Source organism: Argentina silus, assembly GCF_951799395.1.
Source record: "Argentina silus genome assembly, chromosome: Y".
NCBI classification, from domain to species: domain Eukaryota; kingdom Metazoa; phylum Chordata; class Actinopteri; order Argentiniformes; family Argentinidae; genus Argentina; species Argentina silus.
In genome coordinates, this window is record NC_139654.1 from 24,383,479 (window position 1) to 24,409,276 (window position 25,798).

General features: G+C 44.5%; 1 pseudogene across 1 annotated transcript; it reads right to left on the reverse strand.

Annotated features, from left to right (window-relative positions):
* Positions 1-4,355: 4,355 nt before the first annotated feature.
* On the reverse strand, positions 4,356-12,816 carry LOC310824030 (transforming growth factor beta-1 proprotein-like; annotated as a pseudogene). Its single transcript, XR_014555076.1, has 7 exons — positions 11,460-12,816; positions 8,212-8,294; positions 8,048-8,180; positions 7,824-7,878; positions 7,569-7,719; positions 5,632-5,742; positions 4,356-5,486 (listed from the first exon to the last, which is right to left on the reverse strand). The product of XR_014555076.1 is annotated as a transforming growth factor beta-1 proprotein-like (transcript).
* Positions 12,817-25,798: the final 12,982 nt, after the last annotated feature.

Consider the following 25,798-nt stretch of genomic DNA (forward strand, 5'->3'; position numbering starts at 1 on the left):
GCAAGGTGTTGGTGGTGCCATACGCCTTCCACTTCTTAATGATGCTCTGAACGGTACTCAGAGGGATAGCTAAAGCCTTCGAAATCTTTTTGTAGCCTTCGCCTAAACTTGTGCCTTCCTACAACTTTATCCCGGAGGCCTTTTGAAAGTACTTTTCCAACCATGGTGAATTCTTTGCAGAACCATGCACTTCTAGTAGTGGAATCCTCAAGAAACAGCTGGTTTTATTCTGAAGTAATCAAAACCACTACAGTTGATGTCAGGTGGGGGGAAATTAGCCTGGTGTTTGATCTGGGAGTTGATTGGTTGCACCTGAGCAAGTTTATAATGGTATACTCTAAGGGGCTGATCACTTAACCAAACCAGGTATTTCCCAAATTAATTTTTAATAATTGTCCAGAATCTTTAAAAATTTATGATGAGGGTTATAATGTGCCTACAGAGAGGAAGTTGACAGCCTGGCTTCCTGGTGCAGCCAGAACAACTTGGAGCTGAACACCCTAAAAACTGTAGAGATGGTTGTAGACTTCAGGAGAAGCCCAGCCCCAACTGCCCCCCTCATCATGTGTGATACCCCAGTTAATACTGTGGAGTCATTCAGATTCCTGGGGACAATAATTTCACAGGACCTCAGGTGGGCAGAGAACATCACCTCCACCATCAAGAAGGCCCAGCAGAGGATGTTCTTCCTGCGGCAGCTGAAGAAATTCAACATGCCGCAGAAAGTGATGGTCGAGTTCTACACGGCCATCATTGAGTCCATCCTCAGCTCATCGATCACCATCTGGTTCGCTGCCTCCACTGCCAAGGACAAAGGCAGACTGCAGCGGATCATTCGGTCAGCTGAGAAGGTCATCATGGCTGCAACCTGCCATCTCTCCTGGACCTGTTCCACTCCAGGACCAGTAAGAGAGTAGGAAAGACCATAGCTGATCCTTCCCATCCTAGTCACCACCTCTTCCATACACTTCCATCTGGCAAAAGGTTCCAGTCAATCAAGACCAAAACCTCACGCCACCTGAACAGTTTCTTCCCCATGGCAGTGGGGCTCACAAACAAGCTCCCTGCCTCTCACTGACTCTGGGACTATTTTGTAAATTTCTTGTCAATATTTGCTATTGTTTTTTATGTCCCATGCACCAACCTCACTAAGTCAATTTCCTGTATGTGCAAATATACTTGGCCAAATAAAATAATTCTGATGGCTAGGAGTTTGGTCCTCATCCTCCTATTGGCCACCTCCTCCACAGTGTCCAGGGTGACACAGAGGACAGAACCAGCTTTCCTAATAAGCTTGTTCAACCTTCCTTGATGCTGCCCCCCCAGCATACCACCGTGTACAGCACTGTGCTGGCCACCACTGACTGGTAAAACATGTTCAGCAGAGTCCTGCACGCACCAAAGGACCTGAACCTCCTCAGGAAATAAAGCCGGCTCTGGCCCCTCTTGTACAGGACATCTGTGTTACCAGTCTAGTCCAGTTTATTGTCCAGGTGCACCCTCAGGTACTTGTAGCTCTGGACCACCTCCACGTCCTCTCCCTGGATGGAAACAGGAGACAGGGGGACCCTTGTCCTCCTAAAGTCCACCACCATCTCCTTTGTTTTGCCGATGTTGAGTAGCAGGTGGTTCTGCTCACACCACTCAACAAAACTGTCCACCAGTCCTCTGTATTCGGTCTCCTGACCTCCACTGACACATCCCACAATAGCAGAATCGTCCGAGAACTTCTGCAGATGGCAAGTATCTGTGTTGTGCCTGAAGTCCGAGGTATAGAGGGTGAAGAGGAAGGGAACCAGAATTGTCCCCTGGGGGACACCATTGCTGCTTACCACCCAGTCCCACACACATCCCTGCAGCCGTACAAACTGTGGCCTGCTGGTCAGGTAGTTTGTAATCCAGGAAACAATGGGGGAGTCCACCTGCATCCTCAGCAGCTTATCCGCAAGTTGTAAGGGCTGTATGGTGTTAAATGCACTGGAGAAGTCAAAGAACATGACCCTCACAGTGCTGCCAGCCTTATCTAAATGGGAGTGAGCTCTGTGTAGCAGGTAGATAATGGCATCATCCACACCAATGTCTGCCTGGTAGACAAACTGCAGGGGTCTCAGGATGTCTTCACCAGGGGCCTCATGTGTGCAAGCACCAGTCTTTCCATGCTCCTCATGATGTGGGATGTCAAGGCTACCGGTCTGTAGTCATTCAGAACACTGGGGTTCGTTTTCTTTGGTACCGGTACCAGGCAAGATGTTTTCCACATTGATGGGACCTTTTCCAGACTGAGGCTCAGGTTAAAGAGGTACTGGAATACTCCACACACACACTCAACTTTGAGCACCCTCCGGCTCACACCGTCAGGGCCCGCAGCCTTCCTGGTGCGGAGTTTCCCCAGCTCTCTCTGATGAAGACACTGGAGCCGGGGGTGGTGGGGGGGGGTCGTTGGCTATGGCAGTGGTGTCGGAGGGCAGAATGATGGGGGGCGGAGTGGAGAGTCGTTGGTGGAGCAGGGGGGAGAGAGACAATGAGCCCCCAAGTCAAACCTGTTGAAGAACTGGTTCAATTCGTTGGCCCTGTCCAGATCTCCAGCCACTTGCTAGCCTGTTTGTAGCCGGTGATCTTCCTCACACACCACACCTCTCTTGTGTTGTTGTCATGCAGGCTGTCCTCCATCTTCCGCCTGTAGGTGTCCCTGCTCTCCTTCAGCTTCTCCTTGAGCTTCCTCTGCTTCAGTTCTTCCTTGTCACCAGACCTGAAGGCTCTCTTCTTGTCCAAGGCTTGTTGTTGAGAAAGCACTGCACCCTCCTAGTAGGTATGGTGTTCTCCATACAGAAGTTAATGTTGTCCGAGATGCAATTTGAAAGACCATCAATGTCCTCCCCATGTGACTCACAGAGAATTTCCCAGTCCATTGTCTTAAAACAGTCCTGCAGAGCCTCATTGGGGGACTATGTATAAAGAGTGTTGTCATTTCTAAATGGTGAAACCAATATGTACACAAATACCCTCAAATAAAAGCTGAGAATTATTTGATTTCAAATCCAAACTTTTGGAGTATAAAGCCAAAAGAAGTCCCATTACTTACACAGTACACTTTATATCTCAGTTTGCAATTGAACTGTTGACTTGTCTTCTTCTCTACTGGCTATTGCAGCAAGTAGGCTTGTCATATGTCATTTATCTTGACTTGATAATTCTTGATAACAAAGGACATTAAATTAAATGGGATTATCTGGCCATGGCATTGGTGGTCTGTTTCTACATGACTATTCCCACTGATTAGATACACTGCCTTCTGGAGTCTGGGTTAGGGGACACAACTGGATGTTTGTACTTGCTGTTGTTGTCATAGTTTTCAACACACATCGACCATAGATTTTGAGAGTGGATCAGGCTTTCTTCTCCTCAGCGAAGCCATTGTTAGCTAGCTAGCTAGCTTGCTATGTCCTTTGTGAACTAGCTAGCTAGTATTGTTTTTTTCTCCCTTTGAGCCCAGTACAGAGGGAATGTTTTTGCTAGGACACCTCATGTTTCTGCCTGGGTTCTGCCTCCATTTGGAGCCACGCTTGGCAGTCATGTGATTCGCTCAAATTAAATGATGACAAACTTTACTCAGTAAGGCCACTCCCATAGAATTTTATGGCCACTCCCACTAAGGCCAACTTTGAGTGGTTGATATTCCAGGCTCATCAGGTTGCGAAAGCTACCCTAGCTCACCTATGTATTCCACCCTAGACAACAAATTTGTGGTAGTTCTAGGGCTGACGGTGGGCCTGTGTAACAGTGAGTCAGTCAGTCAGTAAAAGTGGCCAATCCACAGGTAGAGACAGTGCCAGGAATGGGGCTGTGTGTCTGGGAATGCCAGTCCCTCCTCACCCACCTGTGAAGCCCAACACAGCTCAGAGCTCCACCTCAGTCAGGCAACAGAGTGACTCTAGAGTAAACAGGTGTACACTGTTTGCCTAACTATAGACCACACACACCTGGCAAACAGCGTGCTTTTCCACCAGCAGATCACTCTCCTGACACTGCAGCAGGCCATCACTAACCCCACCTCTACACACAGTGTGTAAACAGCTCTGCAAGGCCAGGGGGGAAAACATCATGAACATCTAGAAATTGTCTACGATAAATGTTTATTTCAAATTGTTGAAGATATTTACACTGAAAAGAGAACACCTGAAAAAAATAAGTGCTGTAAAGACATTTGGTAAACTAATCAAAGAAATAACATGTAAGCTCATTGCTGAAAGTGAAATGTGAAAAAGCTGATTTCACTTTCTCAAATGAACCGGAATGTCCAAAGAACATAACTGTAACAAGATCCTTGACACAGAGGCGGACTCAGTCGGTCTGGTAAGGGCAAACCCCGTTTATTAATGCTCAATCTCTCGTCGACTTTCCAGTCTGAGCTTTCCAGCTCTCTCTCTCCTTCCAAAGCAGAGGCACACACATCTTAAACCATTTTGTTAACGAGGCTTCATTCGCAACAGGTGCGCAACGAAGCCTCGCTTCCGTAACCCTTGCCACGGTCCTGTAGCTCCCTCTACAGGCCGAACACTGCATGTCCCCCCACAATAACACTATGACAGAAAACAAAAATAAGAAAACTATTACTTTGAAATAAATCTCCTACTGGCCTGCAGGGGAGGCAGGGTGGGCAAGGACCAGTAAAAATCCACTACTCCCCTGCCCAATAACTCATTACCATAAACAATTTCCCTTGGCTTTTGTGCAAATGTGTGGTGTCATCTCTCACAAATGTCTGGCACAAGAGTGTTTTTTCAACAGGTTATGTATAAGCAGGAGGGGACAACTTGTCTATTGATTTGAGGATCCTTGAGAGGTGCCATGACAGTGTACAATGTGAACCTCAGGATTCCATTTTGGTCTTGTTGGGTCCAATGACGGTCCTCTTGTACCCTCCTCTGAAATGTCTTCTAGAGACCCCCACATTTGTGTAAACTCTTCTCTTCAATTTATCACTCATAACACCACTATGCCTCTACTTGACAATGCTTTACAGCTCTGCTCTATGTAACAAATACATTAATTATGTAATGACACATACAGTATATTTGAAAAAGCATGTATATTCAAAGGAAATAGACCTATATTGTTCCAACGATAAGTCTACTGCAGGTTGAAGGGATGTCAAGGCTGGGTCTATACTGTAGTTGATACTGATGATGTCTTCCCATCCTCTTTTCCATTTCTCTCTCTCTGTGTGACAGGGCAGCTTGGCAGGAAGGAGTCTATGGGTTCCTTAGTTTCTCACCTCTGTGAAATGCCACATAATATCTGTCTAACACTCAACAGAGAGAGAGAGATATGCTCTCTCCTACAGAAATCCTCCCAGTCTGTACATGTAGGTCCATAATGTGTGTGTAAAGATGAGAGACCAGACCACAGAGAACTGGAAGAGGACAACGTCTTGGTTTTTAGCTATACTTACAGTTCTTCACGATCATATTGGACAACTGCTCCACCTAAAACAAAAGCACAAAGAACATCAAGTCGCCAAGACAACAAAGGATACAATTACTACAGTATTTAGCATGAATAATTGTCTAATGTATAATCAGTTGTATCTCATTATCTTAAAACACATAATTGACACTGTTTGTGGAGTACCTTGTGTTGCCTCCCCACATACTAGAGAATTGTCAGTGGCTCCAGGACCTGGGACACACAGCAGGGCTGGGCAGAGGCTCCAGGGTTGTGGTGTTTGTACAGGGCCAAGATCTGTGTGTGTGTGTGAGAGAGTGAGAGTTACGGTTCCCCCTCCTAACCATCACTCTGGTGCCACCTTGAGGCCCAGGCGATCATCGCTGGAGCGTCCAACTCCCAGTCGACAGCGCACCTGTTCCCTGTCTCCCCTCAGCACACCTGCAAACCATCTGCAATCACCGCCCTATAAGAACCCTGCCTGAACTCCACTCCAGTGCCAGATCGTACTGTGTCCATGATACCTCGTCCTCCCTGGTTTTCCCCTCGTCGACCCTTCCACGGACCTAGCCCCCTTACCGACTACTGGACCTCCCTGCCTCCCGACCATCTGCCTGTCCAACTACCTGCCCGACCGCCTGCCTGTCTGACTGCCCGCTCTCCTGCCGACCCCTGGACCGAACTTCGACTACTCTCTTTGAATTATCCACTTGTCCCCGTTCACTATTACCATTATTAAATACGCCTTCGGGCTTTATCTATCCTCTCTGTGTGCCGTCGTTTGGTTCCTCAGACCTTCTGTGTAACAGAGAGAGACAAAGACAGACAACTCAGGTCAGAAGTGCTTTATCAGCATGACCCCTGCCAAGACACAATTGTAACAGACAAGGGGCTAAATTGCAGAGGGCTAAAATGTATGTGTCAGAGAGAGAGAGAGATGTTACTTAACCCTGACCACTCATTCAGCAGAAAGTGTTCTCCTTGCTAAGGTCTGTCGCTACAGTGGTGGAGTGTGTCTAAACAGTGCATTTATATGGTCTGTTCTGAGACTCACAGCTCACCTGGAATGTTAGTGGAAAGCTAGGGGCTTCCCAATAGTTTCCTTCATCATTAGCATATGCCTATGCGTCTCAGAACAGAGACTTCTGCTTGAAGGGATAGTGCAACATTTTGGCAATTAAGCCCTTTTTCTACTAAGAGTCAGATGAACTCATGGATAGCACTTTGTATTCTCTCTACTTTTTTGTTTACAAGTATATATGAAATTATAATATTTCGATTATAGTTGTTTTAGAAGCAGTTATTCTTTGAACTACAGTGCCCTGCGTAAGTAATGGGACAGTGAAGCATTTTTTTCTTCTTTCGGCTCTACACTCCAAAAAGTTTGGATTTGAAATCAAATAATTACAATGAGGTTAAAATAGAAATTCTCAATTTGTATTTGATGGTTGTAACAAGGTTCTTAGACACAGAGGCGGACTCGATGTTTCTGGTGAGGGAAACCCCGTTCATTTTATGATTATCTGTCAGGACCTGGTTGACTTTTCAGTCCCCGCTTTCCAACCGTCCTCCTGAAAGCAGAGGCACACACATCTTAAACCATTTCGTTAACGAGGCTTCATTCGCAACAGATGTGCGACAAAGCCTCGCTTCCGCACATTGGCCACGGTCCTGTAGCACCCTCTACAGGCCGAACGCTGCATGTCCCCCCACAATGGTATTTGTGGTATTCATGAATGGTGAAACCAATATTCACTGTCCAATTACTTACGCAGGGCAATGTATTTTCTCTGAGTTAAGCATTTCATTCATCTGCCATGACGGTGGGCACAAGGACAGGCTGTGTGCCTTCAAAGTGCACACAGAGACATAAAATGGTATCCATTTTGGGAAGTCAAAAAAAGAGCTTAATTGCCAAAATGTTGCACTCTCTTTAAACACATCTGGGATAGATCTATTTTTTAGAGATTAATTACTGAGAATTACTTCCTTTGGATGTAGTATGCAGCAAAGAAATAATGTTCAAATAGTAAAATAGCTGGTTCGTTGTCAAATATGTATGTGTGAAATACTGTATGTGAATATCTGTATGCTTATAGAGATGTGCATTTTTGGCACTGTACCTGAGAGTATTTGTTTTCAGCATTCCAGATATAGGTGCATGAGCCCATGCAGTAGTTGGCATAGTAACCCTTCAGCTTGTGAATCCACTTCCAGCCCAAATCTTTCCTGAAGTCAATGTACAGTTTCCGCATGCAACAATTCTCATTTTTACTGCAGAGAAAAAGAAGGCTGTTTTAAGCAGGGAAGAAACATGGAATATGGATGCTAATTATTTCGAGAGAGAGAGAGTGTGTAGATGGGTCTTTACTCTGTGCAGAACTCCTCTGTTGTGGTGGCCCGTTTCTTCCGTGAGGTGAGCTGGCTGCTGTTCTGTTGAGGAATAGACAAGGCCAGTAACAATGATGTGATACATACTGATGGTAATACTATTGCAAATATTACATTGCAGTAAGTTGCAGCTATGATCATGGTACATGCCACATCATCATAACCGTGGTAGATTGGGGATTGCCACTGGTTGGAGGAGCAACAGACTCACCGGTCCCCTGGAGCCAATCCTTGAGGGTCTGAGAGACATCAAAGGACAGCCACTTGTCTTTATTCTGGTTGGTGATGAAGCGAGAGCCCAGATAGCGGGGGGTTACCCCTAAGCCTTTGTAGAGCTCCAGTCTCTGCTCGTATTCTTGATGAGCAGCCGCAGCTCAGCAGGTGGTAGTCCCCCACGCTGGCCCGCATCTCTGTTATGTTAAACAGCATCTGCTGCTGCTGCTTGGTACTGTTGCCACCTGTAGAGGTGGATTCACAATGTTTACAGTATGTGACTGAGGAGCTGGGGTCTGTCCACCTGCTGTATAGGATGCAATGAACTATACAGCTGCCAAACAAGCAACCAATCCACATGTTAGTATATTGTTAGATATGCCTTATATAATGAACCCCTCTGTGTGTATCATGTCTAAGCTCCACGGTTAAGCCTCATGTTGGATCATGGCGAGACAGAGGAAGAACATTCCCCTGAAGAGAATGCTAGAAAGCAGAGCTAAATCACTGATAGTTCACACCATGCATTCAACAGGCATTGTTTCACACAGGATTAGGTCAGACAGAGACAGGGTGAGATAAAGAAAGATAAAGTACATACTGAGAGGGGGGGAGGAGATACAGGAAGAGAACAGTTACAGAAAGTAATTGTGTAAAAGGTGAAAAGTCCACAGTACAGTGAGGTTAAACAGTAGATCATGAGAATAGATGACGCGTGTGTGTGTGTGTGTTTGTGGAGCCTCAGGTCTGGCCCAGGCTTGAACACCCTGCTCTGCCCCAGCCTGTCAGAGGTGAATTACCCAGTGCTCAGCTTCAGTAATCACACTCTGGCAGCAGAAACTGAGAGCCGGGCCATGGGTCACACTACATCACTGATACTACATCATACAACTTATATCATCATGGCCCAGAGAGGCCACAAATAAAGTTGAATGTTTCTTTCTGAAATTGAAACTAAGTACTGCTGGCCATTTAAATTATGTGTAAGAGGAGTAAAAGAAGGAGAAGTATTTTTTCTGACAAATGGCTAGCAGCCATCAGCACTATTTGCTGAGTGTTCAAAATACAGATTGTTGCAGACTGGTCGTGCAGAGGGTAAAAGAAAAAGGGGCAGGCAGACACATCACAGAGAAGCAGCACACCTAAAGGGAGATCAGTGCCTCTGGATAGTAGCAAGACACAAGTTCACTCTGAGAAAAAAACGGTTCGACCTCCTAAACAGGAAATTATGTCAGCTCCCATATTCACAAGCCGTATCAGTTCAAGTGCCATAATGACAGTGCTATTATGATATCACTTTTACTTTCTAGTTAACACCCATGGGTATTTTTAAGAGATTTACCAAAAAATGATGCGTCTGTGAGTTGAAAAATTCATGACGGCACAGCTGTGATGCTTTGGTGGTGCCTACAGACAAACAGTATAAATGACAAAAACAACATGGGCACTTGTGGGTGTGTGGAGTGTGGAGGCCCAGCTCTGTGTCCTAGCCTGGGTGTTGGGGGGGATATGCGTGTTAAATCAGGGCCTAAAATCTAACCCTAACCCCAGGTAAGCCAGGGACAGCTGTTGTGACAAACAAAATACAGCTCTGTAATTACCACCGGAAGGAACCAGATTCCAGCAGCAGGCTAAATACCTGCCTCCTCCGTACGCTCGGCTCCACCCTCCCATACCCCCATTTCAGGATTATCAGAAAAAATGTGAGACTTCCAATAACAGAGCCACATTGCATTGGCTGATGGTGGTCATAATGAAGATAAATGATAACTATTCTGTCATTAAATTATTTGACTGCTATCAAATTATTTATTTGAAGTGCTCAACCTAACCTAGTATTCCTCACACATTTGAAGTGGATTGTAAACACCTCTGTTGAGTGTCAGACGGATGTTATGTGGTATTTCACAGAGGTGAGAAACTAAGGAACCCATAGACTCCTTCCTTCCTGCCAAGCTGCCCTGTCACAGAGAGAGAGAGAGAGAGTGAGAGAGAGAGACAGGAGGAGGAAGGGAGAGAGACATGAGGAGGAAGGGAGAGAGAACAAGTGACAGAGTAGGGAAGGAGGAACCCAGCTCAAGTTACAGGAAACCCCCTATCCCTAAGGGAGAAATAGGAGAAACAAGAAAGAGAGAGAATAATACAGTGAAAGAGAGCACTGCACCTCCACTGTTCCCTGTATTCCCTCCTCTACCCCATTTCTGAGCCTGTTCTCTGCCATTCATCTCATTCATCTGTCTGCCCCTCTTCTTTAAGTCTTTGTTCTCCCTGTGGTCTTTGAACACTTCTGAACTTGGACGATTTGTTTATTTCTGTTACTTTTGAAGTACTGGATAAAAGGGGGACAGTGACACCCAGATGGTTGAGCAGAGAAGAAAGGGTAGGTGCTATAAGCACTGAAAGAACAAAAGAAGAAATAGCTAACAAAAAGATATACATTACAGAAGGTGGAACGCTCATTTCACAATGAGAACCACAGACTAGCCTACTTAGCCAAACCATGAAGCCAACAATGCAAACAATACAGCAGTAAAAATACCATGGACACCATGAGAGTAACGCAGAGCATCATAACAGATGAAACACAAAGTCCTGCTGACTAATTACTCCTATGATCTCTGAACCTTACAAGCTGTTAAGAGAATTTATGGGTATATACACTCACCGAACACTTTATTAGGTGGAGGTGGTGTAATGGTGTGGGAAATGTTTTCTTGGCACACTTTGGGCCCGTTAATACCAATCAATCATGGCTTGAATGCCACAGCCTATTTGAGTATTGTTGCTGACCATGTGCATCCCTTCATGGCCACAATTGACCCATCTTGTAATGGCTACTTCCAGCATGATAATGCACCATGTCACAAAGCAAAAGTCGTCTCAAACTGTTTTCATGAACATGACAATGAGTTCAGTGCTCTTCAGTGGCCTTCCCAGTCACCGGATCTGAATCCAATAGAACACCTTTGGGATGTGGTAGAACGGGAGATTCATAGCTTGAAAGTGCACCTGAAAAATCTGCAGGAATTGCGTGATGCAATCATGTCATCATGGACCAGAATCTTAAAGGAATGTTTCCAACAACTTGTGGAATCAATGCCATGAAGAATTGAGGCTGTTTTGAGAGCAATGGGGGAGGCTCTACCCAGTATTAGTATAGTGTTCCTAATAAAGTGTTCAGTGAGTGTAAGTTCAAGTGCAATCAATCATTGTGGCACTGACTGTTGTTTTGCATTACAGGTTGAATTTCTGCAGATTATGTTAGTACTTGGATTCAACCATGACCAACACCTTACTCATAGAACCAGTGTACCTCCTTTGTATTGAGTGTGCACATGCAGTGTGCGTGCGTATGTGTATGTGAGCATGTTATAAGACAATATAGTTATAATTTATAAGACATATCTCACCCTGATTCATTGTGAACTTGTGCACCTCATCCTCCTGTTGGGAGGAGAGATTGCGAGAGATTGCGAAATACTCCTCATCCTCCTGTTGGGTGGACGCAGACTGGGGCTGTAGGTGCTGCTCCTCGCTCATCTCCACTATGCTGTTGTAGAGGGACAGCAGGGTGGCCGGGATCTCCTCTCCCTCTCCAGCCAGCTCTGGCTCCGACTCCTTGGGCATACGCAGCTTGCTGAGGATCTGCCCCCTGATGGCCTCGATACGCTTCTTCTTCACCAGCTCCAGGTGTAGCGTTTTACAGGTAGACATGCCACTCACACAAGCTTCATGGCGCCACTATCTACAGCTCACCACCTCTGTGCTTCAATACTCAGCAGCTCCTCACCTCTCTCTTTCTCACTCCCTGGGATCTGTCTCACTCCAGGCAAATACATACAATACCACTTGTCAGCCCACCACAACAGCTCACAGATATGAGTACTCTGTCTTTATAGCACCATAGAGACAACAACCGTGAGTATGAGGAGAGCTGTGTTAGGGTGGGTGGTAGTGTGGTGGACCCAAGTGCGGAGAGATACTCAGACAACAGCGTACAGTGTTCTTAAAGCAGGGGGTTTAATGTATCAAAAGGTAGGGAGTCGGGAACAAACAAACACGGGGACCAAACGGTAAAACAAAGGTGGAGAAAACAAGCTCCGTAAATAAAGTACTCACTTAACAAGTGGAATAATAATACGAACGAGAATCACGGGGACGGACGGACAGACAGAATCTCGGACAAAGACATGGGGAACACACAGGCTATTTATACAAACAGGGGACAGAACACACAGGTGGTATGATTTAAGGTAGATTGGGAGGCACTGACCCGTATAGCCGGAGGGGGGCGCCAGAGTCACCAGAAGGCAACCTCAGGCGTGACAGAGCTGCCTATGTAACACAAAAGGACAGAGGTGGACACAACTGTACTCTCACTGACTCTGCTTGGTGTCTGGTCTCCCTCCGTTTCCCTCTTGACCTCTTTTCAGATCGCTGTGAATCTACCACTACAATTTTATAGCCAAATCCTGTCTTGTACACACATGCGTTCTCTAAACGTTGCTAACAAAGAGAAGTGAACAAGGCTGTGTCCTGTGCTCAAACTGAAAATGTTATTGTAACGAGATCCGTTGTACACAGAGGCGAACGCAGTGTTATGATAAGGGAATGGTCCCGTTTATTTAGCTGTTTAGTTGACTTTCCAGTCATTGGCTTTCCAGCCCTTCCTCTCTCGAAAGCAGAGGCACATACATCTTAAACCATTTCGTTAACGAGGCTTCATTCGCAACAGGTGCGCAACAAAGCCTCGCTTCCGTAACCCTGGCCACGGTCCTGTAGCTCCCTCTACAGGCCGAACGCTGCATGTCCCCCCACAGTTATGTTATCTTAGGTTTCCCTCTGAAGTTTGATCAGATGACCTCTAACTTCCTCTGCCAGGCAGATCAATTTCCCAGTTGGTTTGACTCAGCCTTAAGTTACTCAGATAGTGAATGGGCAGGGAGAGCATGTACAGCAACTGAGTGTCACAGTGCTGAGCAGCGAGGTCGTCAGAGTACAATCATCCTACTCTTACACAAACACATTAAAGCATGTACACACAGATCTCCACATACAACTAACATAAAAATATAGCAAGTATGTCCAAAACTGGGTGTGACAGTTATACTGCTGAACTGAAAAGACCTCTTTTTAACAAGACCAGTCTGTGCTCTGTGTTAAGCTGCAGTTCCACTACAAGTACACATTAAACTCACTATGTAAGTTCTCACTCAAACAGTATACATGTATCTGTGACTATCCCTAACTCTCCCTCACAAACCCATTTGCACAAACATGCAAACACTCTCTGGAAAAGACTATTGACAGGGATTGAAGAGAAAATAGTTCATCAGGTACTCTGAGAAAAACAGAGCAGCCCTCTCCCTCTCCTGATTTAATGAAAGAAAGGAAAAAAATGAACTAACCACATCCTTGGGAGGGTGACCAACCAGAGGCCGGACAGCAGCAGAAGCAACAGCAGGAGCAAAACACTCTGACTTCACACTGCCTTGGGGATCGGATTGCAATCTCTTTTTTGTCCTCTACTCCCTCTATCCCTCCGTCTGTGTCTCCTTCTTTATTCCCCTGTGCAGCTCCTCACTTGATCACAACCTATCTCTCCTTCCTCTCTGTCAGAACAATCTTCTCCTTCACTCCCTGTACTTAACTGTCTCTCCCTGTTCCTCTCTATTTCTACCAGCACCCTCTCTTGTCATAGCTTGCTGGTGACAAAATGATTTGTGTGAGCTCTATGTTTAGCTAACTTCTCCCTCTCTCTCTCTCTTTTTCCTATTTCCTGTTACTTGTCTAATAGAGCGGGGAGTTCTCCGCCCAGGAAATGAGGGTAATGGCCACAGATTAAAACATCTGCTGTTTAACAGAGCCCTGCTGCCTGTTCTCTGTCCACACCAGGAAGCCAGAGGCAGAGCATGCTAAATGACTGACTCACACTCTCTGGCTGTGATGACTGACATGTCAACATGCCCTGCATGGCACCAGTGTCTGGCCAACTGACCGCTGCATTTACCTGCTGCCAACAAAGGTAAAAGCCTGCCAGCCAAAAGAGCTGAGCCACTCTGAACTGACTGTTCCAAAAGTAGAGCAGTGAATTTCACAGGGTGGGGAGCCAACAGAGCCCACATACAGTCATGAGAAAAAATTAGGACACCCTATGAAAACCTTTGTCTTCTTCAACATATTCAAACATATGGACATTTGATATTCATTTGAACAATATTGAAAAATTGAGGTAATATACCTAAACAAATACAACTGAAACAAATTATTTAAAAAATGATTGGTAAAATGTAATTAATAGAAATGCAATCTTCTTGTGAGGAAAAAAGTTAGGACACCCCCACATTTAGTTCCACTTAAAATGCCTAAAATTATAATAAAGAGCACCACATCAGGTGCAAATGATTAGAACATCGTTACAGAGGATTTTGGAGGAGCCTGTCCTATTTAAACCTCAGACATTTAGTTTGGTTTGCTCTTGATTGTTGAAGTGAGTTGCATCACCATGGCGAGATCAAAAGACCTCTCTGAGGCCTTCAGAAGAAAAATTGTAGATGCATACGAGTCTGGGAAGGGATATAAAAAGATCTCCAAACAATTCGAAATTAGCCATTCCACTGTCCGGAAAATAATTTACAAGTGGAGAACATTTAAAACCACCACCAACATGGCCAGGTCAGGCCGCCCAAGCAAGTTCAGCCGAAGAGCTGACCGAAAGATGCTTAAAGAAGTCTCCAACAATCCCAGAATGTCATCACGGGACCTACAGGTATCTCTTGCCACAATTGATGTCAAAGTACATGCATCCACCATAAGAAAGAGACTGAACAAGTTTGCATTACATGGGAGATGTGCAAGGAGGAAACCCCTGCTGTCAAAAAAAAACATCAGGGCAAGACTAAAGTTTGCCAGAGAACACCTAGAGAAAGACCAGAACTTCTGGAACAATGTGCTTTGGACAGATGAATCCAAAGTTGAACTATTTGGGCACAGTAAGAGTAGACATGTTTGGCGCAAAACCAAGACAGCATTTGAGAACAAGAACCTCATACCAACTGTGAAGCATGGGGGTGGAAATGTCATGGTTTGGGGCTGCTTTTCTGCAGCAGGGCCTGGTCAGCTCACCATCATAGAATCCACTATGAATTCTGTATTGTATCAGAGGGTGCTTGAGGAAAATGTGAGACCATCTGTTCGAAAGTTGAAGCTGAAGCGGATGTGGACCATGCAACATGACAATGACCCAAAACATTCCAGTAAAGGAATGGCTCAAGAAAAAGAAATTGAGAGTTCTGGAATGGCCAATTCAAAGCCCGGATCTTAATCCTATTGAGATGCTGTGGATTTATTTGAAACTGGCTGTGCATGTGGCGGTAGGAATAGGGGGGGTTAGCAGACAACGCCACCCTGGGAATTGCACCCAGGGAAATATTAACCAATGAACTCTCAATTAGACTTTGGCATACATGTTCGTTGACTAACAGCACCAGAGACAAGGTTCCAAAAATAAGTTATCTTTATTATTATAAAAATAGAGGCTCTACATATAACATACAAGACAAGTATCAATCACACTGTATGAGAGTAGGGGGGGGAAACAAAGCTATCAGGGCTGAGGCTTACCAGCAGGGGGCGAGATAACAGGAGACGGAGGGAGAGGGTCCAACAACACCAATCAGTCACTCGTGCTCGCACATACACACCGCAAAACAGGATCAAAATGGCAAAATAAGAGAAAAACCAGGAGGCACACGTGAACACACACGGGGAAAGGGACACCACCACCGAGGGAATCTAGCTGCCTCCCTGCCTTGGGCACTCAGCACCTGAAAAATAAAAGAAGAGAAAGGAGGTGAGGGAATATATAAACAAACAAACAATAAACCCACAACTAGACAGAAGGACAGAAACTATGGTTGGGCGGCCAAGCAGAGGGTTAACTTAAGCAGGACTAAAGCACACCATAAACAAAATCCCCTAAAGTAACCAAAACCTCCCCAGAACACACCCACACTGATTGCAACACAGACAGACAACACACAAGGACAAGACAACAGATAGCCGTATCAGTTAAAAATAGCGGTTGTTAGCGTCTTCGCCGCTATCTTCCAGGCAAGTGGCTAGCTCAGGGCGGATGAGGCAGCCATGCAGGTAAGCTACGTATGGCAAAAACAGCAGTAGGCACGGCCACAACCGGCAGTACCTAGAAGGCACACAGGACACCCCATTAGTACTAAACATAATGGTAAAAACAAGAGCAATAGAGATCCAAATTATGGGATACGTACCAGGAAGTTGACGACTTCCCACTCCAACCAGCGAGCTCACGGAGCTCCGCTAAATGTTTACGTTCGGTATGAATCCATAGAGAATGTTACGCGATCAATAGCCCAGCACGCACCACTGACCAAGACAGGACACCGCCAAGCAACAGGTGGAAGCGCTGCAAAGCGACCACAGCGTGCAAAGCATAAATTACCATGCTACAAACAAATTAGCCAGAGTCAGAGCGTACATACCGGTAGCCAGTTGACTGGGGGGGCGTAGCAGGAAGTAACGTGGGGACAAATTGTGGCGCCTCCCGACACAACGCTACCTCGGAATAAATAGGACGGTGACGCAAGCCATTGGCTGTGACGGCCCTAATCATTATGAAGGGCTACGCCCATGCGTCTCACCACACATGCAAGACACCCCTCGAACATCACACAGCTGAAAGAATTCTGCAAGGAGGAGTGGGAAAAACTTTCTCCCAATCGATGTCAGAGACTTGTAGACAGTTATAAGAAACGTCTAATTGAGGTTATTTCAGCCAAGGGGGGCAATACTAGGTATTAGGGCATAGGGTGTCCTAACTTTTTCCTTAGTAGGAATTGGCATTATTGTTAATTTTTCGTTAAATAAATGATTACAAAGTTACATTTTCATTGTTTTTTGTTCAATTACATCCCCTTTATCTATAGATATTGTTAGAAAGAAGATAACATATTGATATGTCCATATTTCTAAGAGAATAACTTAGGGGGGTGTCCTAACTTTTTACTACTGATGTTATGTACTACTAATATGCTAAAGTATAACCAGCAAAAACATATTATATACTACTAGTGATATGTACTACTAAGGTACTGAATGCCTAATGGCAAGAAATACTATTCAGACATAAAACTGATCAGATAACTTGGGGTTGATTTATGTTGAAAGGAGGTTTTGCCTGTTTAATGATTTGAAGGATGAAACTGATCTGTCTAACTATGTGTAACAAATAAAGTTGAAATGTAATAAATTGGAAAGGGAAAGAGAGAAAGGGGAATTAAGTCAAAGTTGAGAGAGGTTTGGGCTGAGTCCAGAAGGCAGTGGGTTCCGATAAAATAATAGTCAAGGACGACCCAGGGGGGGGTTAAGGAGGAACTGTAAATGTCAATGGGACCTAGAAGCTTTGCTCATGTGAAACAGTTATGCTCAGAGGAGCTCATGAAGGGGCATGGTTATACAAAACTGGTTGTTAGGCGTATTTGAATGGGCATTTTCCACAGATCTCCGAGGAGGACGGATTCCTATAGAGACCAGGAGGTCTAGCCCAACCGGGGTTTCCGCGACCAAAATCCTCTCCGGAGAGAGTTTTCGGGAAGCCCCCAGTCTGAATTGATGTTAGTATCAGAAGTAGGCTCACTGTTTTGGCTGCCTATATTCAGCGGAAGGGATTGCTAGGGTTGGGTGACCACCTCACTTGTACTAGGAGGTGGGCCATTGTAGATCCTCGGCTGAGGGTACAGTGCTGCTTCGGAGAAATCGGCCGGGCTGACAGACGATTCAAGAGTATTTCGGCAGTGGCCACTGTCAATACTGTACGGAGTCTCTAAAGTTATTATAAGTTTGACAGACTAGGGACAGCCAGAGCAGGACTTATTTTACTTCAAGAACTATAATGTCTATCAGTATTTGGTTTTATTTCCTTTAACTCTTTGGTAATTCCTTTTACTCCAATCTATTTACTTTCACTTTAATTTCTTTGATTTATTTTACTTTACTCACTTTAGTATTACACTTTAGTATTTTGTTTGATTTTGTTAAACTACTTTACTCTGTTACTGTAGCATTACAATACTCATATATTTTACTCTAATTACTATGATTACTTCGATAATTTCTTTAATTCCTTTGCTACCGCGTGGGTTTACTTTAATTACTTTGCATCTTCTATTTTTATTATTTATTAATATTTAAATAATTATTTTTACTCAGAGATCGGGAGTCCCTCGGCTGAGGTTGTGGTGATAGACCAGAAGCACTTTTTCGATATGTTTTCTTTCTTTTTACTTGGAGATCGGGAACCATCAGAATCCCTCGGCTGAGGGGCGGTGATAGACCAGAGTGAGAGAACGGGAGAATTTGTAACCCTCTGTATTTAGACTTACAGTAGGGAAATATAGGGAGTGGAACAGCTGTCTTAAAAGGACTTTGGTAGAACCTCCTGATCAATATTTAAAAAATGCATATTTTATAAATTAAAGGGCCAATATTAAAACAATGTACGTTATACATTAAAGGGATAGTTAACTCACATTTAAAACATGTTTAGATGGTTCCTTAAAAGTAATCTATGGGCCTGGAGACACCAGTTCATGGTTCAGATTTTTGAATACACCCCTGTTAACCTAAGCTAACTTGGCCACTGCTAACAAAAAACAATGGGAGTGAATGTTGTAAGTGGAATACGTTCAAAATCATATGGCCAAATTAACCCAAATTAACTCAATGACTTGGTTTAAAATTACTTTGGCCACATATTTGGAACATAGTTTATGTTTTTTGCTTAGCAGTGGCTAAAGGATAATAGTCTCTCCTGACCCATAAACTAGTTTCAAGGTAATTAAAGGAGGTACACGCTCCCCTATGGCCACAAGTGGAAATTGCAATTACAATGACCTTTGTTTACAACACTAGCCATTGGTACTAGCTAGTAGCCATCGCAAAATCGAGACCACTGAGGTAAGATCTCGACAAGTAAACAGGTAATAATACATTTATTACATTTGCTATGGATAATTTGCTATGGATAATTTTGATTTGCCTACTTTCTGTAACAAGCTACAATTTGACAACAGGCTACCAGCCAGAAGAAATCAATGTGCTAATACCAAATCCAATCGAAACTGGGTGGGGAGCTATTACTTTTGAACACTATTGCTCCTCAATCCATGCAGATTTTTCATTAAGGAACCATCAAACAAACTGTGTAATTTGGGTGTATCCCTATAACAACAACGAATGATGAGATGAGATCTCTCTATACCCTCCAGCTCCATATCTCGAGGCAGATGATTCTCCTTTTATTTGGTCCATTGTTTATTTTTCACTCCCTGACTGTGACTCAGGTGCGGCAGAAAGACAATGAAAGAAACAATTAGGAAAACGAAGATGAGATAAAACGGGGGCAGAGAGGAAGCATGGGATGGGATTTGAAGCAGCATGAGAAGTCTACTTGTTAGATGGTATGGTGAGTGAGACATACACTCACAAAACACTTCATTAGGAACACCTGTACACCTTCTCATGGTGGAGGTGGTGTAATGGTGTGGGGAATGTTTTCTTGGCACACTTTGGGCCTGTTAATACAAATCAATCATCGCTTGAATGCTACAGCCTATTTAAGTATTGTTGCTGACCATGTGCATCCCTTCATGGCCACAATTTACCCATCTTCTAATGGCTACTTCCAGCATGATAATGCACCATGTCACAAAGCAAAAGTCGTCTCAAACTGGCTTCATGAACATGACAATGAGTTCAGTGTTCTTCAGTGGCCTTCCCAGTCACCGGATCTTTGCCTCAATTGCGTGATGCATTCATGTCATCATGGACCAGAATCTCAAAGGAATATTTCCTTTGAAATCAATGCCACAAAGAATTTAGGCTGTTTTGAGAGCAAAGTGAGGCCCTACAAAGTATTAGTATAGTGTTCCTAATAAAGTGTTCGGTGAGTGTAGATTCTTATGCCTTATTTCCTTGTCCAGGGTTGGGGTGCATCTGGCAAGGGTTATACATACATTATCACCAACATTTATAATAACATTTTTGTATTTACATAATCTCTCCCCCGGCTTATTGAAATGTCAGCATCATTTGGTTTTAAGTGGCACTTTCTCTCAAACTGCTGTGCAATTGTGGTAGCAGGACAGACAGGAAACAATGTGCAGACACACATAGTCCAGCAGACAGCTTATTTACCATCTAGCCCTAGCCAGCCAAGGACCTTAAAGTTTACTGTTTATTTCACTGTCATCAAGTCAGTTCCTCTCTCCTATTCATTCTCTAATTACACATGGCTCATTCTCTGTGTGGGGGGACATGCAGCGTTCGGCCTGTAGAGGGAGCTACAGGACCGTGGCCAGGGTTATGTCGGCGAGGCTTCGTTGCACACCTGTTGCAAATAAGCCTCGTTGACTAGTGCTTAAGTTGTGTGTGCCTCTGCTTTTTCAGTAGGTGGGCTGGGAACGGCAGGAGTTCGAGTGAGAGGAGAAAGAGCGGCTGAAAAGTCGTGGCGATACTACGGACACGTGAAATACGAGAGTTATTACAGAGACTCGAAATACGAGAGATTGTCATAATAAACGGGATCAACATTCCCTCAACAAAATACTGCGTCTGCCTCTGTGTGAGAACGAACATTGTTACACTCTGACATCACTCAAATGCATCGAGCAGGGGCTAGGGCCTTACACAGTCAACTGTAGATAAACATTTAAAAAAAAAAGTATGTGCATGAAAGTGTGTTTCCTACAGTGTGCAATTCAATGTTGATGCACAAATTGCACAGCAGCTTCACTACAGAATTGCTGAGATGGGGCCAGAGCAATTTACAGCTCTCAATGACTGAAATGAAAGTAAAACATGTACAAAACAGTTCTCACCTAAAGTGAAGGAAAAAGGCCAATTATGATCCAATTCTGAAATTAAGTTAATCCTATGGTAGGCACCCTTTTTCTCAAATAGTTTCTCCAATCTGAGCTGTAGTTTTTAACTGCACTATACTCCTTGACCTGACATGCATGTGGATAATTATCTAATTTTACTGTAAAAAGCAAGCTTGGCTGTAGTGCTCTTCAGTGACTTACCAGATGTAATGGCTGTTTGAAGTATTGTATAACTACGGTGAGATTGCGATGTGCATGCAAACATTTGTACTGAAATAACAGTTTGATAAAGGAACCATTCATCATTCTAGTCTACATAAGAAATGGAACCTGGACTTGTCCACTCTGTAGTGAAACACCGTGCCCCAACCAGGGACAAAGATAGGGATGTTGAGGGTTAGAACACATCGTGTCAACAACAGGTGCCACAAGTACTGTTTCCCACAGTCTCCTTCCAACCTTCAAACCCTGTTTTGCCCAGCAACATTACTCAGTAAATTTCCACAACCTCCCTTACCATAAAGGCAGGCCTAGTACATTGTGATAAGCAATACAGCAGTATTCTGTCAAAAACATTTCTATCACATCCCCAACAACTACTTTGGGGTAAGAGACCGGCAAGGAAGCTGTTGCTGGATTGTTCATGTTGGAACACAATTGTTTTAGCTCTACTGTGGATTAGTGTTGAATATTTTTGCCAGAAGTCATTCACACATTTGTGTTTTCTATTGTTTTCTTCTGCAGCTAGTGTTATACGTACAGCAATTAAAAACCTGTTCATGTATGTTTGTATTGGTTTTTATCAGGAGGTATTCTGACAAATAGGCTTCTCCATGAAATTGACATTTAAGAATTGTGAGTTATGGAGTTGTCTGTGTGTTCACATGTCTGTGCATATGCATATGAATGTGTTTGTTTTCACGTATGACGATTAGTTTATTATGGATGTATGGGACTTCACACTGAGTACAAGACTTTAAGAACCCTTCAGCCCCCCCCCCCCCTAAAAACACTACGGACTCTGGACAATCCACTATTCTATTGTTATAATCTACTATTACACTATTATTTGTACACAGAATACACAGTATTTGGCTGCTATTTACTGTCTTTACTGACTGTTCTTTTTGCACTGTTTAAATTATTTTTATTGAATGTTTTACTTTTAGTATGTCTTATCTGTCTCACCGTGGGAGAGTGAGAAACGTCCTCTCGATTCCTTTGTATGTCTTGACATGTGAAGAATTGACAATAAAGCCACTTTGACTTTGAAATGAACATGTTTAACACTGTAAAATTGTGATATTAATTAAAGCATTCATCTTTGTTATACTTTGTAATTAAAGTAATTCATCTTTGTTCGGTCTTGCTTTTTTCTAGCATGCTTTGTGATAACTTGGCATAGCTGGTTATTAAACCCTACCAGGTGACTGTGTAGATTGCCTCAAACGTTGTCTGCTTGTGCAAGGCCCTTAACTAATCAGAAGGTGGCAGTGCCTAGTCAAATATAACTTAAGCCTACCATACAAACACTCACACAAAACCACAACTACTGTAGAATCACAATCATAAAGCATTCATACCTTATGAAAATCTATTTGTTGAAGTTTGTCGAATTTCATCCTTTTTTGTGGATGCTACGATTTCATTAGCCTAATCCAAAAACATTTGTCTTTCTCTTTGTTAATGTAATCTTGAAAGTTAGTGTATTTTCTTTTTCCATTTTCAATGTTTCTGCTGCAGAGCACCCAAGTGAGTGTAGCCATTTTTAATTAATCAATAAGCAGCACTATTATGCATGTGTGTAATAATTACTGCAAAACCAAGCACAAGCCTTTTGATTGCACATTATCTCTGCCTGATGTTATGGAAAGACCAACTTGTCTGTCTCACCACAATCCCTGAGAAATATGATGTCAACAGTACTTGAGAATGATTTAATTGAGTGTTATATATAACACATAAAATATGTTTTTTTTATCTCCTCTCTCCCATTCTCATTCTTTCCACCACTTTCAATTCCTCCACTCCACTCCGCTCCGAGCCTGACAGCCCAGCTAGACACGACAGGCCGGTCTACTTCCAACATGCCTTCAGCCGCTGAAGTCAAATAAATATATAAAGCACTCAGAACAGATGGGCTTTTTTCCTAGGTTTATACGGCTTGAAGAAAAGAGAGGAACACAGTTGAATTGGAGAGACATTGCAGCGAAATAGCAGGACTGAGACAAAGAAAGATAGGAGGAGAAATAAAGAGTGAGCAAGGAGAAAAGGAATATCTGAAAGCTCTGTGCAATATTTTTGTGATGGGATACCAGTCACTTGAATGTGGGGATAATCCATAAACTGCTGTTTCAAATGCTTTCCGCAACAGCAGAACTGACTGACAGGGAATAGAAAAATCTATTAAATAAATTTACTTGAGGTTATTGGAAAAACAATCTCAGAAAAAATAAGATAATTCAAAATATTTTCTTGGAGTTTAATTTGTTTTCATGAAAAGGAAGTACATGCGTGCAGACGGACGGACGCACGCCTCAGGGATATGATGGCCCTCTCTGTTGGTGAGCAGCGGACCCAGGGGTCATAAATGTTTGTTTGCCATGTAAGTATTAAATACAGTTAGGTCGCCGTTGTGAGAGCTCCGCAGAGGATGTGCGTTTTTTTAGCTTTTATGTGTTTTCTAAATTTTCTCATTGCGAGAAACTCACTGGCACTGACATCCTACGACAAGGACACACTTCTACATTTAAACTACAACCTAAGACCAAGTATTTTGGATAATTATTCTATCGACACGGCGTGGCCGGCGGAGATCAGAAGGACCCCCCACGATAACAACAATGGTAGCGCGCCAAAAAAGAAGAGGAAACACCGGGGAAAGCGGGCAGGCATTCGGAACCGGCTGAGAGCTCAGGCCCACCGTCCACCTCTGCCCAGCATACTTCTTGCTAATGTCCAGTCTCTGGAGAACAAGATGGATGATCTAAGGGCGAGGATTACTTTCCAGCGAGACGTAAGAGACTGTAACATCCTTTGTCTAACAGAGACATGGCTTACCTCGTTGGTACCGGACCGAGTCATCTGCCCTTCCGAGTCCTTCTCTGTTTTCCGGGCGGATAGAACGGAGGAGTCCGGCAAATCCAAGGGTGGTGGAGTTTGTTTCATGACCAACAACAACTGGTGTAACCCTAACAACGTAACGACGCTTTCTCAGTCCTGCTCGGCTGACCTGGAGCATCTGACCATCTCATGCCGCCCATTCTACCTTCCCCGGGAGTTCAGCTCAGTCATCATCACAGCCGTCTACATTCCACCACAGGCCAACACCGAGGCAGCGCTATCGACCCTACATGATACGCTGTGCCGGCATCAGAGCAACCACCCTGAGGCGGCAATGATAGTAACAGGTGATTTCAATCGGGCTAACCTTAAAAAAGTTATGCCTAACTTCCGTCAACACATCAAGTGTGCCACCAGGGGAGATAGAACTTTGGACCATTGTTATACTCAGTTTAAGAATGGGTACAAAGCTGTTTCCCACCCTCCCTTTGGGAAATCAGATCACTGCGCCATTCTGTTGATGCCTGTTTACAAACAGAGGATTCAACAGGTAGCGGTCGTGAAAAGGGAGGGAAAGCGGTGGTCCGACCAATCAGAGGCCGCGCTACAAGACGCGCTGAGTGACGTCGACTGGGATATGTTTCAATCAAGTTCCAGCGATGTCAGCGAGTTTACAGAGACCGTCTTGGACTTCATCTCTACATTAGCCGATAACATCGTACCAACGACAACGGTAAAGATCTACCCCAACCAGAAACCCTGGGTCGACAGCTCCATCCGTGCCGCTCTGAGGGCTCGCACCGCCGCTTACAACTCCGGGCTGGCATCCGGCAGCATGGAGGAGTATAAAGCGGAGTCCTACAAACTGCGGAGGGCGGTGAAAGCCGCCAAGAGGAGATACGCAGACAGAATGCAGGCGCAGATGGAGAGCAACGACACCAGGGGACTATGGCGAGGACTACGATCTATTACGGATTACCGGCACACACCCTCCTCAACCGGAAGTGCAGATGCCTCCCTAGCCGAAGACCTGAACTCTTTTTATGCACGGTTTGAGGCTGGCAACACCACCGCTAGCGCGCCGGCTAACAACAACAACGTCAGAGTGCTGGCTAGCGCGGCTGATGAGAGTTCACACGCTGGGGCAGAGCAAGCACTCTCCGTGACGGAACACGACGTGAGGAGGGCTCTGCTGAAGGTGAATACAAGGAAAGCTGCTGGCCCAGATGGCATACCTGGGAGAGTACTTAAGACCTGTGCTAACCAGCTAGCTCCTGTGTTCACCACTATATTCAACCTCTCACTGGCTAATTCAGTAGTTCCCACCTGTTTTAAAAGATCGTCTATCGTCCCTGTGCCCAAGATCACCTCCCCAGCCTGCTTGAATGACTACAGACCCGTGGCTCTAACCTCAGTGGTCATGAAGTGCTTCGAGAGGCTGATTAAGGATTACATCTGCTCCTCCCTCCCTCCGACCCTGGACCCACTGCAGTTCGCATATAGACCAAACAGATCTACAGACGATGCAGTTTCCCAGGTCCTCCACACCACTCTCTCTCACCTTGACAGGCAGAAGGGGGGCTATATGTGAGAATGCTGTTTATAGACTATAGCTCAGCGTTCAATACCATAGTCCCCACCAGACTGGCTGATAAGATGATTGGTCTAGGACTGAACATTCCCCTGTGTGCCTGGATCCTGGACTTTCTGACGGCCAGGCCACAGGTGGTCAGGGTGGGTAGACACACCTCCAGCTCACTCACACTGAG